The 13,273-nt window shown below is 47.9% G+C and overlaps 1 long non-coding RNA gene across 1 annotated transcript in view; it reads left to right on the top strand.

Moving 5' to 3' along the window:
- The window catches only part of LOC139745724 (uncharacterized), a 95,552-nt gene that overhangs the window by 11,106 nt on the left and 71,173 nt on the right, over window positions 1-13,273 (top strand). Inside the window, exon 2 of the long non-coding RNA XR_011711918.1 lies at window positions 5,887-5,997. This is a non-coding gene — a long non-coding RNA (uncharacterized lncRNA). The remainder of the gene's footprint in view (window positions 1-5,886; window positions 5,998-13,273) is intronic.

Here is a 13,273-nt window from a genome sequence, read left to right as displayed (position 1 = left end):
GTTGATGGTAGGGGGGGGCATCCTGCGCACACAGCTCCACTCCAGGTGCAGTGATGATGAAGATGGCAGTGTTTACTGTGGTTGTGGTGATAGTGATGATAGTGAAGGTGAAGGTGATAGGTCAGTCGGTGGTGGGGAGAGTGATGGTGTCAAGGTAGGGATGATGATGGTCGTGAAAACAACAAGCTTAAGCATTCCAGTTCTTTTTAAGCTTAAAAATGCTGCTGGTCATTGTGGACTTGAGCTCCCCCCTGGGGTACAACAGGACCTCCTCCTTACCTTCCCCCAGGCCAGGGAGGGGCCTGGGGGAACGCTGCTCATTATCAAGATGAATTCTGAAAATTCCAATACGTTAATTGGGGCCGTGTCTCATCCAAGGATCTCAACTCGTCTCTCTTCCCACGGAAGGGAATGGCTTGGTGCAGGAAGCCATGCCATCGTGTTTCCCCTTCATCTTGTGTGTGTGTGTGTGCCGGAAAACCCCAGGGGAAAAAAACCCCCCCCCCAGGGCCGGAGATTTTTCCCCCCTTTTGGGGGGGGGGGGGGAAAAAAAAAAAAAATTTTTAAAAAAAATTTTTTTAAAAAAAAAAAATTTTTTTTTTTCCCCCCCCCCCGGTTTCGGGAAACCGGAAAAAAAAAAAATGGAAAAAAAAAAAAAAATTAAAAAAAACCCCCGGGAAAAACCCCCCCCGGGGCCCCCCCCGGGTTTTTTTTTAAAAAAAACCCAAAAAACCCCCTTTTTTCCTTTTTTTTCCCCCCCCCGGGGGCCCCAAAAAAAATTTTTTAAAAAAACCCCCCCTTTTCCCTTTTTGGGCCCCCCCCCAAAAATTTTTTTTCAATTTTCCCCCAAAAACCCCCCCCCCCTTAAAACCCCCCTTTTTTTCCCCCCCCCCCCTTTTTTTTTTTTTTTTGGGGGTTTTTGGGGGTTTTTTAAAAAATTTTTAAAAAATTTTTTTTTCCCCCCCCCCCCCCTTTTTTTTTTTAAAAAAAAAAAAAAACCCTTTTTTCCCCTTTTTTTTTAATTTTTTTTTTTTTTTAAGGCCCCGGAGTGTGTGTGTTGTGTATGTGTGTGTGTGTGTGTGTGTGTGTGTGTGTGTGTGTGTGTGTGTGTGGTTGATTTATCCATAGATGATCAGATCTTGGTTCTCCGTCAGACACGACTGTCATGTATTGCTCTGGTGTTGTGAGAGTTGTTACAGAGTACGTGTAACTTGTCAAGTTGTGGTCGGTAATGACTGATGGTGGTTAGGTTCATTTTCGTGTTGTTGGGTTGTGAATTTCATGGCAGTTCACGAGGAATGGTGGAGTAAACACGGATTCTCCTGAGGAAATGACTAATTACCTGGCCCATTATCTGTAATTGACTTCTTCAGTAGGATGACACGACCCTCGAGCAGAATTGGACGACCAGGGAGACGGTACGACCCTTGGACACGGGAGCACGGCAGTTTGAACATGTCGGGTACGACCCTTGAAAACGATTCTACGACAAGGCGACCATACCAAGGGTCGTACCATAGTGGGGTCGTACAGTCGTGCTGAGTGGGGTTAGCAAGAGTGTGTGGGATGGCTTGATCATCACCATCAAGTTCGTGAATAGATTGAACGACGTCGCAAGTGGACAGTTCCTCATTAGATGGTTTGCTGGGCCAACCAGAGGACACGGCAGGAAGGGTCGTTAAGAACAGGAGGTAAACAAGTACTGTCCAAGTGGGTGGTTAGGCGCGTGTCAACAAGGGGACAATACCGGCAGTTGACGAGGGCTTAGAAGGCCTCTTGATGGTGTAGAAACTTCAAGAGATTGTGGGTCCCACGGGTGTAGAACACCCACATCCCTCACTCTCTCTGTACTGTACAAATAGGGAATTACACACACACACACACACACACACACACACACACACACACACACACACACACACACACACACGGGCCTGGTGAAGGAATGGCCCAGTTGGACGAGTAAGAAAACATTGAGGAAGTAGAGAGGGTTAAAGGGCTACCGGCCGGCCAGACCTGACCAGGGCCGGCCAGACCTGACCAGGGCCGACCTCTGGCGGGGGCGAGGGGGGGGGGGGTTGTGGATGGAAAAGGGGGGCGGGGGTGGATGGGAGGATGTGGGGGAAGCGATGGGAAAAGCAATTAATAGGGTTCAAAGATGAGTGGGGAATGGGAATGGGTGGTGGTGGTCTTAGATAACTAGTGAGAGAGAGAGAGAGAGAGAGAGAGAGAGAGAGAGAGAGAGAGAGAGCCAAGTCGGGGAGGTGGTGAGAGCTGTCGACTTTAAGAAAACGTACCGCTGGCGGTGGGTGGGGGGTCATGGCTGTTGCTGCCGAACTCCCTCAGGGTCGTCCACGACCCACTGCCACGACCAGCCACCCCATTGTACTCCCCGTCCCTCCCCCCCCCAACCCATAACAGCTAACCTCCCCTCCCTCACCCCACACATCTGACCTCCTCCCCTCCCTCACCCCACACAGCTGACCTCCTCCCCTCCCTCACCCCACACAGCTGACCTCCTCCCCTCCCTCACACCACACATCTGACCTCCTCCCCTCCCTCACCCCACACATCTGACCTCCTCCCCTCCCTCACCTCACACATCTGACCTCCTCCCCTCCCTCACCCCACACATCTGACCTCCTCCCCTCCCTCACCCCACACATCTGACCTCCTCCCCTCCCTCACCCCACACAGCTGACCTCCTCCCCTCCCTCACCCCACACATCTGACCTCCTCCCCTCCTTCACCCCACACAGCTGACCTCCTCCCCTCCCTCACACCACACAGCTGACCTCCTCCTCTCCTTCACCCCACACATCTGACCTCCTCCCCTCCCTCACACCACACAGCTGACCTCCTCCCCTCCTTAACCCCACATATCTGACCTCCTCCCCTCCTTCACCCCACACAGCTGACCTCCTCCCCTCCTTCACCCCACACGGCTCTGTTCTCTCACCCCTCACAGCTGTCCTCCTCCCCGTCTTCACCTCACACACCTGTCTTCCTCCTCTCCCTCACAGCTGCCATCCTCCCCTCTCTCACAACGTCCTCCCCTTCCCATACAGCTATCCTTCTCCCCTCCCCTTCACCCCACACAACTGTCCTCCCCCTTCCCATACAGCTATCCTTCACCCCACACAGCTGTTCTGCCCTTCCTCACCCCTCACAGCTGACCTCCTCCTCACCCCTCGCACAGCCGTTGCTCTCCCTCAGTGAGGGCACAGTGTGCTAATTGCCTGCTACAGTTAATAATGCCTCAGCCATCTCTGGTTGTCGACAAAATCTCGTATCATTAATTATTACTAAATGTTCCCATCCTCTAATTGCTCCCATTTTCTCAGTATATATATATATATATATATATATATATATATATATATATATATATATATATATATATATATATATTATTTTTTTTTTATTATACTTTGTCGCTGTCTCCCGCGTTTGCGAGGTAGCGCAAGGAAACAGACGAAAGAAATGGCCCAACCCCCCCCCCCCATACACATGTATATACATACGTCCACACACTCAAATATACATACCTACACAGCTTTCCATGGTTTACCCCAGACGCTTCACATGCCTTGCTTCAATCCACTGACAGCACGTCAACCCCGGTATACCACATCGCTCCAATTCACTCTATTCCTTGCCCTCCTTTCACCCTCCTCCATGTTCAGGCCCCGATCACACAAAATCTTTTTCACTCCATCTTTCCACCTCCAATTTGGTCTCCCTCTTCTCCTTGTTCCCTCCACCTCCGACACATATATCCTCTTGGTCAATCTTTCCTCACTCATCCTCTCCATGTGCCCAAACCACTTCAAAACACCCTCTTCTGCTCTCTCAACCACGCTCTTTTTATTTCCACACATCTCTCTTACCCTTACGTTACTCACTCGATCAAACCACCTCACACCACACATTGTCCTCAAACATCTCATTTCCAGCACATCCATCCTCCTGCGCACAACTCTATCCATAGCCCACGCCTCGCAACCATACAACATTGTTGGAACCACTATTCCTTCAAACATACCCATTTTTGCTTTCCGAGATAATGTTCTCGACTTCCACACATTCTTCAAGGCCCCCAGGATTTTCGCCCCCTCCCCCACCCTATGATCCACTTCCGCTTCCATGGCTCCATCCGCTGCCAGATCCACTCCCAGATATCTAAAACACTTCACTTCCTCCAGTTTTTCTCCATTCAAACTCACCTCCCAATTGACTTGACCCTCAACCCTACTGTACCTAATAACCTTGCTTTTATTCACATTTACTCTTAACTTTCTTCTTCCACACACTTTTCCAAACTCAGTCACCAGCTTCTGCAGTTTCTCACATGAATCAGCCACCAGCGCTGTATCATCAGCGAACAACAACTGACTCACTTCCCAAGCTCTCTCATCCCCAACAGACTTCATACTTGCCCCTCTTTCCAAGACTCTTGCATTTACCTCCCTAACAACCCCATCCATAAACAAATTAAACAACCATGGAGACATCACACACCCCTGCCGCAAACCTACATTCACTGAGAACCAATCACTTTCCTCTCTTCCTACACGTACACATGCCTTACATCCTCGATAAAAACTTTTCACTGCTTCTAACAAATTTCCTCCCACACCATATATTCTTAATACAAATTGGAGGTGGAAAGATGGAGTGAAAAAGATTTTGTGTGATCGGGGCCTGAACATGCAGGAGGGTGAAAGGAGGGCAAAGAATAGAGTGAATTGGAGCGATGTGGTATACCGGGGTTGACGTGCTGTCAGTGGATTGAATCAAGGCATGTGTATGGGGGTGGGTTGGGCCATTTCTTTCGTCTGTTTCCTTGCGCTACCTCGCAAACGCGGGAGACAGCGACAGAGCAAAAAAAAAAAAAAAAAAAAGAAAACAAAAAAAAAAAAATATATATATATATATATATATATATATATATATATATATATCCACACATTATATATATATATATATATATATATAATGTGTGGAAGTCGAGAACATTATCTCGGAAAGCAAAAATGGGTATGTTTGAAGGAATAGTGGTTCCAACAATGTTGTATGGTTGCGAGGCGTGGGCTATGGATAGAGTTGTGCGCAGGAGGATGGATGTGCTGGAAATGAGATGTTTGAGGACAATGTGTGGTGTGAGGTGGTTTGATCGAGTAAGTAACGTAAGGGTAAGAGAGATGTGTGGAAATAAAAAGAGCGTGGTTGAGAGAGCAGAAGAGGGTGTTTTGAAATGGTTTGGGCACATGGAGAGAATGAGTGAGGAAAGATTGACCAAGAGGATATATGTGTCGGAGGTGGAGGGAACGAGGAGAAGAGGGAGACCAAATTGGAGGTGGAAAGATGGAGTGAAAAGGATTTTGTGTGATCGGGGCCTGAACATGCAGGAGGGTGAAAGGAGGGCAAGGAATAGAGTGAATTGGAGCGATGTGGTATACAGGGGTTGACGTGCTGTCAGTGGATTGAATCAAGGCATGTGAAGCGTCTGGGGTAAACCATGGAAAGCTGTGTAGGTATGTATATTTGCGTGTGTGGACGTATGTATATACATGTGTATGGGGGGGGGGGGTTGGGCCATTTCTTTCGTCTGTTTCCTTGCGCTACCTCGCAAACGCGGGAGACAGCGACAAAGTATAATAAAAAAAAAATATATATATATATATATATATATATATATATATATATATATAAATTTTTTGAATCTATCTGGAATGTACCCTGAAGTTGAAACAGTACAAAACTGCTTATAATCTTATTCTCAGAATACGTACTTTAAAATTGAATAACCTCAGATATGTATGTGATATTTAAGGAATTCTTTCCTGATATTTGAAAATTTCAATATTATTTTTTTTTTTCCAGAATTTCATCATCAGGAATCGTGTGTGATCATGTAGCGGGTCGCCTGCAGCCCAGGATGGAGGAAGCGACCCAACCAGGTGGTGGGTGGAGGTGGCTGAAGTGCTCAAGACTGTAAGTGTAAGATGCCTTCCTTGACGAGACACTGTTGACTCGTGTGTTTCGATGCCTCTCTCTCTCTCTCTCTCTCTCTCTCTCTCTCAAGTGAATTGTGAAGGATGGTGAGAGCTGGGGTATCCCTCACAAACACAGACCCCGGTGGAGCTCTTGAGTAGTTCCTACATCAGTTTGGTGCGTGTTGCCACGTAAGGTCTGTACTGAGGACGTGTTTTGCCCCGTGCCATGCCCGTCACTGGGGGATAATAGACACTGCCTAACGTCGGGTTTATGTAAGGGAAGTGATCCAAAGTTGCAGGTTCGACGCGAACAGAACTGATGCTGTTTAGTTATGCAAATTATTATTATTGTATATTTTGAAAGAGATGTTATGACTTCATCCGGCCTTAGCCTTCTACTGCTTCTTGTGTGCACGTCTTCCCTGCCTTTAACTCCCTAGTTAGAAAGGAACTCTGCTCTCTGTTCTTGTTCTTCTCCACTTATATATATACTGTTCATGATGAACACATCCAGGTCCCCCTCTTGGCCACTGAGTGCATCATAGTAATGGACGTCATATGCAAATGTTATGGTTTATTTTGCTACACTGCACCACATACCCATGTTAATACACGAGTGAGTATGCCATTTGCTTGCACATGACCCTATTACACCCAGCAAGGTTGAAAATCGCACCGGATGTGGGTGGCGAATCAGCCATATGTAGTCGCTGGGATCTGTCAGTGGTGGATTACTGTCTTCCTGCATGATCTCCTTTAATCATTAATCATTGTTATTGTTTGGTTAATCACAGTTTGGCTGTGATTTTGTCCTGTGTAATTAGGGGACTGGAAGCCGACTGGGAGCGTGTGTGATGGTTAGGGTCGTTAGGAAGAACGACCTTTGCGAATTGTATATGAGGCACATAATTGGCAGGACGGCCCAGTATTGCTTTTGAACGTAAAGCTCTTCATCTGTAGCTTTCCAACACAGATATCGTCTTACCGTACTTTGCGATTAAGTGATTAGTGGTGATTAGGCTCAGTAGACTCGTACAACCACAGATGTACGATCTTCACAGCCACCTGGTTGCATGAGGTACGATGATGTCTTAAAACTTTGTTGACGAGATCATTGGATAATTGCTTTTCACTTCTAGATAAACACTGGCCAGATAGAGGGTCGGGTGTTGGGTAGGAAAGGTGGTCGATTTGTGTGGGATTCGACCCTGGGGCTATAGTGACGGTCATGGAAGATGTGGTTGGTTGGTCGCCTGTGATTGGGCTGATGCCGTCATCCTCGTTCGAACCACCAATTAAGGTGTTAAGGGTGATTCCAAGGCCACCTGCGCACGCTCACTTTGTGTGCAAAGCTTCGCCAAGACTAGCTTCAGCGCCTGCTCCTGTCAGGGAAAGCCCGGTGATTGGGTGTGCCATTACTGGCACAGGTCGTGTGTGTGTGTGTGTGTGTGTGTGTGTGTGTGCTCGGGGTACCAATAAGACGGCCCGTGTGTCTCGTGGTGTAGTGGGATCTTCCAGGATGATGTGTGAGTCGTGTGAAATGTTATGAAATTGCTTCATCCCTAAATACGTAGAAATCATCATTAATGACGAACCTTACTGAGGTACGAACCTTACTGAGGTACGAACCTTACTGAGGTACGAACCTTACTGAGGTACGAACCTTACTGAGGTACGAACCTTACTGAGGTACGAACCTTGTACGTTTGAGACATGAGAGAAAGACATGGAGAGAGGGGAGACGACAAGGAACAGAGAGAGACGAGAGTGAAGATGTGAGCACAAGTCACTTTGTGCCTGAGTTCTGAGCCTTTGTAGTTGTTGTGTTGGAACGTATCGCCCACGGAGATGAAGGGGAGGAAGAAAATGCTAAACGGCTGGTACAAGTGGACGAAAGTCTAATTCATTCGTTCGCGTCGTGGAAATGAGCTGGCACGGAGAGGCAGTGTTGCCTCTGAATTGCCTCCCAGTTCGTACGCAGTGCGGTAATGAGAGCGTGTTCAATAGTTGTGGTATGAACCCAAGTTGGTTTAGGTGATTTACTGGTCATGTTGTTAAGTATGCTGTCTTGTCTGGTGTTAATGCTCGTTAGGTATGCTGTTCTAAATGTCTCCCTCACGACATGTATGTCACTGTTTGCCTGCTATATGCTGTCCTGTCTGATGGTATATCATTACTGTAAACTTTACTATTGTTTGCCTGGTATTCTAGTAACGTCTGTGCTTCTTGTGAAATATTATGCCAACTTTGCAGTAATCATTGTTGAAATGCTTGGGAAGAAAAGTAATTCGTTCGCTGATTGGATAAGTATTTGACTTCAGGGATGATAAAACGATGCACAATTTTTTTTTTATATAAGTAGAAAGAAATAAGAAATAACGAAGGTGTTTAAAGAGAATAAGTGTAAAGAATGAATTATGCAAGATGATATAACACTGAATAATTGATCCTGTGTATGAGAGAAGAATTAATATTACATTGTGTTACAATCTGTTTCAGCCAGACTGGTGGTGCTGGACGGGTGGAAACCAGTGTTAACTGCCTTTGTTCCTCTGGTAACAACCACTCAGTGAGCTAACTATGTCATGGATCATTATGGTTCGTGGTGACTCCCGTTACAATCAGTGAGAGTTAGGTTGAGTTTGAGGAAAGTTTTAGGGTTAGGTTGAGTTGAGGTAAGTGTTTAGAGTTAGGTTAAGTTATAAGGTTAGGTTGAGTTTGAGGAAAGTTTTAGGGTTAGGTTGAGTTGAGGTAAGTGTTTAGAGTTAGGTTAAGTTATAAGGTTAGGTTGAGTTGAGGTAAGTTTTAAGGTAAAGTTGGGTTGAAGTAAGTTTTGAGGTTTGGTATGATTGGGGTAAGTTTTAGGGTTGGGTGAAGTTTGAGGTAATGTTTAGGGTTAGGTTGGGTTGAGGTAAGTTTCAGGGTCAGGTTGGGTTTTAGGTTAGGTTAGGTTAGGTGAGGTTAGGTTAGGTTAGGTTAGGTCAGGTTAGGTCAGGTTAAGTTAGGTTAGGTCAGGTTAGGTTAGGTGAGGTTAAGTTAGGTTAGGTTAGGTCAGGTTAGGTCAGGTTAGGTTAGGTTAGGTCAGGTTAGGTGAGGTTAGGTCAGGTTAGGTCAGGTTAAGTTAGGTTAGGTCAGGTTAGGTTAGGTGAGGTTAAGTTAGGTTAGGTTAGGTCAGGTTAGGTCAGGTTAGGTTAGGTCAGGTTAGGTTAGGTTAGGTCAGGTTAGGTCAGGTTAAGTTAGGTTAGGTTAGGTTAGGTTAGGTGAGGTTAAGTTAGGTTAGGTTAGGTTAGGTTCGACGAGCCTTTCATCCATATCAGGTAATCAAGCAGTGTGGGTTGTTCAGTCCTGCGTTGGTTGTATTGTGGCAGGTTGTGTAATGTTGTACTTGCGTCTTGCTGCTCCTATCATCCACAGATAAAGTAGACTATGCTGGGATGATCTCTATTTAGCCAGTTACGACCATCCACTGACAGTAACCCACGTACACTAGCCGGGTTTACACCACACGGGGGATAGGTAGGGTCCTCCCACCACCAACAAACCGTTGGGTGAAATCACTTGTCCACAAACACGAGTCAATACTTGTTGTCTGGGGACAAACACAGTCGTTTATTGATCTTGTCTGTGTTAAGTCGCGTGGCAGTGTATCAAGCCCACGTCCATAGGCGCCAACGTGAGCCACACACGTAAGTTTGGTGGTAAAGATGTTGTCGAGTGTGTTGGAACGCGAGGCAAGAAGGTTTAAGATGATGATCTTACAGCAAACTTCCCAGCTCCAGAATTTTTTCTTTCTTTATCGAATTTGCTTAAAGGTGGAGGGAATGATTTGTAACGACCCTTCAGCAAGACTCAGCGTCCCTCTGGTCTAACATTAGGTGACCTGTGGCCTTTTGACCCGTCAGGGTAGTTAGATGTGGTCAGAAGGCTGGCCAAGTGGGCTTCCAGGCTCCTCACGCCTTTAACAATCCTCACTGTTTACTGACCAGGATCCTGAGGAGAGAGAGAGAGGTCGTCGTATGTAAGGAATCACCAGGAACATGTCATCTTGGGGTCCAGTTAGTCTTCATGCAGCGGTGTCGCGCCCAGCGGTCGGTCTCTCATTGTGAAGATCAGCCCAGAGTTCGTGGGGATGTAGGGGTGCATATGAACTGGTATTGTTTGCATTGGGTCTTTGCCTGACGCGTAGATTAAGCCTTATGATAGTAGGCTATAAGGCCCAGTGTCATTTAACAGGACTTGCGTGAAGATAACTTGTCCACGCCCAATGTAATCTGGAAGGTTGCAATTACCTTTACAGGTATTTGGCGGAATTCTTGCCTTATTCAGACTTGGCAACTCAGGTCACGTCGGCCAATACAAGGTCATAATTTTCGGAAACCAATTCAGCGAAAATGTTACTTGAACAATTTCTGTGTCGTAAGTTGTGCATAAGTGCTGGATGATGGCTCAGTCACGTAAAGCAATTATGTTTATTACGATGGTTACTTAATTACGAATAGTCGTATGTTGTACAGGTATCTTAACTGTATCTTATGTTTCATATATTTATGTGACCTGTTTTCTACAGTTATCATAACTCTGTCTTATAACTATAACCTGCTGGATTTGTATCGTACAGGTAAGTTACATGTTGTTGTAACGGTTGTCATAACCTGTTGTCACACTCCACCTTGTAGTTGGTGGTGTTCGTGTACAGGGAGGTTACAGAGGCACGGCTGGTCGTGGGGAGGAGGAGCTGGGCTGGGTGTGTGTGTGTGTGGGTCGTGTCCTGGTGGTGACTCTCAGTAAGGAGCGGTAGTACGTAATGAAGTACTCTGGAGACTGAGGCAGGGAAGATCCATAAAGGGGAAGTACTCTTTCCATTTCTCCTCCAGTGGACGGCTAGCTGACTGGCTGGCTCTCTCTCTCTCTCTCTCTCTCTCTCTCTCTCTCTCTCTCTCTCTCTCTCTCTCTCTCTCTCTCTCTCTCTCTCTCTCTCAGAGTATAGCTCTGGTCCAGTATTGACGTGGTTTTTTTTTTTTCTCGTGAGAGAACAGATCCTTGTGTTGGTCATTTTCTGAGAACAGTTTTTTGTTCTCTCTGTTCCTCCAGGTGGCTCTGGGGGTACGAGAGAAATGAACAGCGTGTTCAGTTGTTGACTGCTGGAAGGTGAGGGTTACAGTCGAAGCATTGTTAGCGAGGGATCTGGGAAGTGGGCCAGTCAAGAGGATGGTGGGAAAAGAGAACAGACATGGACACCCCAGGTAGGGCCGTCAGTGAGGACCACGCCCCCAGACATGGACACCCCAGGTAGGGCCGTCAGGTGAGGACCATGCCCCCAGACATGGACACCCCAGGTAGGGCCGTCACTGAGGGCCATGCCCCCAGACATGGATACCCCAGGTAGGGCCGTCACTGAGGACCATGCCCCCAGACATGGACACCCCAGGTAGGGCCGTCAGTGAGGACCATGTCCCCAGACATGGACACCCCAGATAGGGCCGTCAATGAGGACCACGCCCCCAGACATGGACACCCCAGGTAGGGCCGTCATTGAGGACCATGCCCCCAGACATGGACACCCCAGATAGGGCCGTCAGTGAGGACCATACCCCCAGATATGGACACCCCCAGGTAGGACCGTCATTGAGGACCATGCCCCCCGACATGGACACCCCAGGTAGGGCCGTCAGTGAGGACCATGCCCCAAGACGTGGACACCCCAGGTAGGGCCGTCAGTGAGGACCATGCCCCCAGACATGGACACCCCAGGTAGGGCCGTAGGTTAGGACCATGCCCCCAGAAAAGGACACCCCAGATAGGGCCGTCAGCGAGGACCATGCCCCCAGACATGGACACCCCAGGTAGGGCCGTCAGTGAGGACCATGCCCCCAGACATGGACACCCCAGATAGGGCCGTCAGTGAGGACCATGCCCCCAGACGTGGACACCCCAGGTAGGGCCGTCAGTGAGGACCATGCCCCCAGACATGGACACCCCAGGTAGAGCCGTCAGTGAGGACCATGCCCCCAGACATGGACACCCCAGATAGGGCCGTCAGTTAGGACCATGCCCCCAGACATGGACACCCCAGGTAGGGCCGTCAGTGAGGACCATGCCCCCTGACATGGACACCCCAGGTAGGGCCGTCAGTGAGGACCATGCCCCCAGACATGGACACCCCAGGTAGGGCCGTCAGTGAGGACCATGCCCCCAGACATGGACACCCCAGGTAGGGCCGTCAGTGAGGGCCATGCCCCCAGACATGGACACCCCAGGTAGGGCCGTCAATGAGGACCATGCCCCCAGACATGGACACCCCAGGTAGGGCCGTCAATGAGGACCATGCCCCCAGACATGGACACCCCAGGTAGGGCCGTCAGTGAGGACCATGCCCCCAGACATGGACACCCCAGGTAGGGCCGTCAGTGAGGACCATGCTCTCAGACAATGGACACCCCAGGGTAAACTTCAACGGAATTATGACCTGTCGTCAAGCAAGGCTCAGAGTTGATACCCATCTATTTATCACCCAGAGGAATGCTGAACAGCTAGGGGGGCTGTAGGTAGTCTACCCGGGCCGAGGATCGAACCCGGGCCAGAGGTTAATTGTTGACTTCCATTGCCATAATTCAGTTTATCGCAGGTTTCATTTCATTATTTTAGTTATGCTTACATACTGCATTTTCAACCATATTTGAAGGTAAATTATTTATTTAATGGTTATATATATGGACGTTTAATGTGTTTTTTGAATGCGCATACCATTTGTGGTGTGGTATACGACAACCCATCAATGATTGTGATCTCGTCTCCACACTTTTTAATTAATAGCTTCAGTTATCACTCAGCTTCGGTGGTCTAAGTTAATGGCGTTTACCTTCGGTAAACCACACCCGGACCTGTCCAGCAGTCTGGTAATGACGCGTCAGGCGCCCTGTAAAGGCTTTAAGAAAATCATTTTGATTAAATAATAGTGTGTGTGTGTGTGTGTGTGTGTGTGTGTGTGTGTGTGCCTCAAGTCTGTGGCCATTGAACGAGAGGGAAAGTTAAATGGCTTGGTTGTTCAATGTCTTCCTCGCGGGTCGTTCCCTGCCATGGGATAAGAGCCGCTGTCTCACGTGATCAATACGACCCTCGTAATAACCCGCCTTAATTGGCATCTTAATGGTCCATAACTCGGCCTCTACTACTGAACGGCGTAGTTATGATCTCGTCCACGGTTGGGTCTAATTGCCTGTTTACAGGAACTTGATTTGCGATTTAATTAGTGGCGTGTTAATTGCTATTCAAAT

This window comes from Panulirus ornatus, chromosome 62 (genome assembly GCF_036320965.1).
Source record: "Panulirus ornatus isolate Po-2019 chromosome 62, ASM3632096v1, whole genome shotgun sequence".
NCBI lineage: Eukaryota > Metazoa > Arthropoda > Malacostraca > Decapoda > Palinuridae > Panulirus > Panulirus ornatus.
Note: the sequence above shows the minus strand (reverse complement) of the source record. Positions and strands in the feature narration are given on the sequence as shown.